General features: G+C 32.7%; 1 long non-coding RNA gene across 1 annotated transcript; it reads left to right on the plus strand.

Moving 5' to 3' along the window:
* Positions 1–3,130: 3,130 nt before the first annotated feature.
* On the plus strand, positions 3,131–3,611 carry LOC145077178 (uncharacterized). Its single transcript, XR_013693005.1, has 3 exons — positions 3,131–3,227; positions 3,392–3,460; positions 3,562–3,611. It is a non-coding gene; the product is annotated as an uncharacterized LOC145077178 (long non-coding RNA).
* The last annotated feature ends 1,508 nt before the right edge of the window (positions 3,612–5,119 follow it).

Raw genomic sequence — 5,119 nt, forward strand, 5'->3', positions numbered from 1 at the left:
GTCTATGAAAGGCCTTCCTAAATCTTTTCTCAATCGCTTTACAAAAGTATATGTTGATGACATTATGAATTTTATCTATCTTTGTGTGTGGCTTTTATGAACACAATAAACATTATATCTTACCTTTTCCTCTTGTTGTTGGCCCCACAATTGAGTATACAGAACTTTGGGACTCAAGCAGATGACAACCAACAAGAACTAACTGTGGGACCTAAGTTATGAGTTATGCTTATGTGATTTTGGGAATTGACAGGAGGTTAACTCAACAAGTCAGATTCTAATATTTTTTCTATGCCTAGGTGAGGGGCAAGTGTGTAAAGATATCAGAAAGCTAGGACAATCATACACTATATTTGCGAAATATTAGCAAAAGATGGAAAAAGGAGGAAGTAAGTTTACTCTTTGAGGCATTTTATCAAATAACTTATGTGCAGAGACAAAGAGTTTACTCTTTGAGGGCTTTTATCAGCCGATCAAAGATATGATTGAAATTGTAGCTAATAGGCTGCGATCAATGGTGGTTGCTGAGGTATGTATTCAAAAACTACTTTCTTTCAACATTATTTATCAAGGGTATATTTGTAATTAACCGAATTAACAGGTGCCTAAGCTTGCTTCAGCAGCTGAGTACTTCTTTAAAATGGGAGTTGAAGGGAAGAACTTTAAGTTCATTTTTATTTCTTTGATTATTGATATCATATTATCATGTTGTTGTTGTAAAATATTGAATTTTTTTTTCAGGTTATTTTATTAATGGCAACAGCTTTAAATGTTCAAATTTCTAAACCAGCATCAGAAGGGGTTGTGGATATGTTCTCAACAGTGTTGAGGTTGAGACAATAATCAATTGCTGAAATCATAGAGATGATTCATGTTAGTTTTTTTTTTAATATTAGTTTTAATATTTCTTTTTACAATTGTATTTTATTAGAAAGAAAATATATATATATATATATATATATATATATATATATATATATATATTTTTAATCTCAGGTTGCTAGTCCCCTTCATGATGATGTATTGGATGATGTTGATGCAACACGTGGGATTTGATGTCTTAACTTTGTGATGGGAAATTAGGTGTTATATCTTTTTTCAGAAAAAAATAAACAAGGGCAAACTAATAAATATGAACATTGAAATTTTGACTATAATGATGATGCAGCTTGTAGTATTGGCTGGAGATTTCTTGCTTTTTAGAAGTTGTATAACCCTCGCCTCTTTAAAAAACACAGAGGTATCCACCATTCCATTCCAATAATATCTTTATTTTTATTTTTTTAATTTTTAATAACCTCTCATTATATTCTACTTTTTTTAATAACCTATGTTGTTGGAACAGTTGCTCTGATGATTGTTCCTGTCATAGGTATCTCCCCTGAATCATCATCACATGCATCAAGCATCTTTAATTATGCTCTCAGTCTTGGCATCGAAAATCAGCTCATGAATATCCTTAGAGATGTAGGAGAAGAGTAAGTTTTCCACTTTGATCAATCCACATTATTGATGTTCCACATCAGCCAAAGAAGGAGCTTCCAAGCTTGACGAAGATAGTCGATGGCCGATATGTTCATATTTAAATTTCAAATCTTTATTACCCCATTATTTACCCCATGTTAGCAATGTATTGTACTTGTTAAATTAAATATTAAATAAAAATCCCATTTACAAAAAAAGAAAAAAAAACATTTCTTTTTGTGCCATTTACCTGAAAAGTCATTTTCAATTTTTTACAAAAAAATCCATTGGTTATCTTCCATGGTCTATTAACAGGTCCACCATTTGCATAACCGAAATTTTCACAAAATGCATTAGGTTTTGATCCCCTTTTGTTATTAAAAGTATCATCATTAGTACTATTACTTTTTTATTTTTTATTTTTTGTTTTCTGGTTTTTGGTTTTTTGATTTCAGGTCAAAAACTTTAAACCGTATTAAACCTGTTCTTTAAAGTTGTTGAAAATCACAAATCATCCTACTAATTTTGCATTTGTTCAATTTTTGACAGCTCTAATTGAACATCTTATTTATTTATTTTTTTCTAATTCAACATCTTGTTTAAATTTTTTTTGAAGGATATTGAATTAGGAGAATATCCAGGAGTTGATGACAGCTGGATGAACACTATCCATCGTCACAAACACTGAATCATCGCGAACCCTCTTCAGAATTGCGAAATCTGGTGCGACTGCTTTCACATCCTCTTGGTGTTTAGCTCCACTGATTGTGAACTTCTGGAGACGAATCAAGAGCATTTCATATTCTTCATAAGGTATAGTGATTCTCTCTCTCTCTCTCTCTCTCTCTCTCTCTCTCTCTCTTTTCTGTTTTCATTTTAAACATCATCAAGTGCCTGGAAATGTATGGAATTCCAGTTCCAAGGTATGCATTAGTAAATAGGGACAAACCATATCAAGATTTGGAGTATTTTGTTGAGGAAGAAGATTTTGTTGAGGTTCATGGGCAGCGATTCTGGAAGCCTTTTGTAGAGAAGCATGTTTATGGTATGCATATCTCACAATCCTTTTCATACACCTTCTCCAACTTTCCCTGTTTGCTAGTAATGTGCATTTATTATCCATAACTAAGTATGGTTGGAATTTGAATTTATTTATTTATTTTCTGTTTTTCCTTGTTTAAAGGTGATGATCACAGCATAATGATATATTACCCAAGTGCAGCAGGGGGTGGTATGAAAGAATTGTTTAGAAAGGTGAGTTTTTATAATTGCTATGTGTATTAAGTACATTCAGTCGCTTGGAATTGCATTGGCACAAAGCTTGCATCGGGATCTGTGGATATACTCTATTGGGTGTGGCATATTGAGCCCCATGGCCATGTAAGTTTTCTTCTTCATTTCGTCTCTCGAGTCTTGATACTCTATTCAAACACCCAATTAGTATTGTTTATATACTCTATTGTGTTGCAGAGCAAGGTTAAGGATCTTGAACTAAAGGGGCATACAAATAGTGTAGATCAGTTATGTTGGGATCCTAAACACGCCGACTTGATTGCCACTGCTTCAGGTGACAAGAATGTTTGTCTATGGGATGTCTGCAGTAAGTTGAAAATACAAAATAATTTTTTTTAAAAAAAAATAATCTTTATTGATCTACATGTGAATAAACAGGTGGAAAATGTTCACAGCAAGCAGAACTTAGTGGGGAGAACATTAACATTACCTATAAACCAGATGGGACTCATGTAGCAGTTGGGAACCGGGTACATTCTCCTTTTCTTTTTTTCACTTACCAAAATTTCCTTTAACAACATTTAGGAAGCTTATGTTAATTCTACTTTATTTTATATATATATATATATATATATATATATATATATATATATATATATATATATATATATATATATATATATATGTTAAATAGGATGATGAACTGACAATACTGGATGTTCGAAAATTCAAACCCATCCATAAACGCAAATTCAACTATGAGGCAAGTATACTCTTATTTGTGGGTTTGAAATTGAAATGGAGTGAAGTTGAATAGATTATTATTAGATTTGTTGAAATAATAATTAATCTTGTTTTTGGCAGGTAAATGAGATTGCATGGAACGTGAGTGGGGACATGTTCTTCTTGACTACACTCCCCTCTGGTGCTGGTAACCCTAGCCTTGCACTGTAGTTAAAAATTATAATTAAAACCTTGACTGTGGAGGAAAAGACATCAATGCCCTTTCCAAATGTAATCATCTAGTAATGTAATTCATACCTGTGAATAAATAGAGAGTTTTAATTAATTAGTTTTTTAATGTTTATATGCATAGTATTAGTTATTAAATATTAATGCATGACAACAGTTGGCATACAAAGTTCTTTGGTCAAGCTTGCAAAGTTGTGGCCATAGGTATTGTACAGTAATGAGGAAGAAGCAAGCCACTATATCTAGAAGTTTTGGAGGAAACGAGACTCAAGAAAAAAAGCAAACACACGGAGAGTTGTTGGCAGATAGTAAGCTAGATAATGCAATTGTATATAAATTATGCTTCTCTTGAGTTCATTTTTTTTAACATTTACTCACTATTGGAATAGACATATTAGTGAAATGAATTATATTTGTTATTTATGGTATTTTATTTGTATGACATTGAATTTTATGCAATGGATTGTATTTTTTGTATATGATATTTATATTATGAGACATTAAATACAAATTTAAATTGAAAATTAGTAAATCTATAAATAATTTTTTTTAAACATTTAAAATTATGATACGCAAAAATGTGTGTCATCTTCATTTATGATATGACCTTTCTTGACAGGGGCTTTCTTGATACGCATTGCGTGTCATTAACACGCGCGTCGTAAGGTTACGACACGCGAATGCATGTCGTCTTCCTTTATGACAGGGCCTTCCTTGATACGCATTGCGTGTCGTAAACGCGCGTCGTAATTGCGCATCGTAAATGAGCGTCGTAAATGCGCGTCGTCTCTCTTTATGACATGGCCTTCCTTGACACGCATTTGCGCGTCGTCTGAGCCTTTTACGACGTGCAATGAGCGTCGTAAAAGCCTGTTTTTCTAGTAGTGAAATTAAGCCCTTAGGATTTTAAAAGTTAAAATTCAACCCTTATACTTTATAATATTATAAGTTACTTATATATATATATATATATATATATATATATATATATATATATATATATATATATATATATATATAAGAGCAAGTCGTCTTACCATTAGTAGGCCTCATTCATGAAGCCGATCTATAAGGGGGGTATAAGGTTACTGCCTATAAAATGGTAGTTTAATGGGTGTCCACTCTCACCCACCGCATCCTTGACTGGTGGAGGGTCATTAGCCAAACGGGTAGGACAAGGACTATAATTCTCCCTTCATTAAAATTATTAATGATAAATAGTAAGTAACTAAACTCTTATTAATACGCAATCTTAGTTACTTAGGAAAATGTGAATTTGGTGCTAACCCATGAAATTACACTTTGCACTTTTCTTAAGTCGGTTAGTGGAGCGCGTGTGGTTAACCAGCACACTATCTTGATTTAACGAGGTAGGCCAAAGGTTTTCTAAAGTTTATCATAGGCCGGTGGAGCGTGTGTGGTTAACCGACACATGGGTTGGGTGATAAAC

Source organism: Lactuca serriola, chromosome 9 (genome assembly GCF_051521515.1).
Source record: "Lactuca serriola cultivar US96UC23 chromosome 9, Lser_US96UC23_V15, whole genome shotgun sequence".
Taxonomy (NCBI): Eukaryota; Viridiplantae; Streptophyta; class Magnoliopsida; order Asterales; family Asteraceae; genus Lactuca; species Lactuca serriola.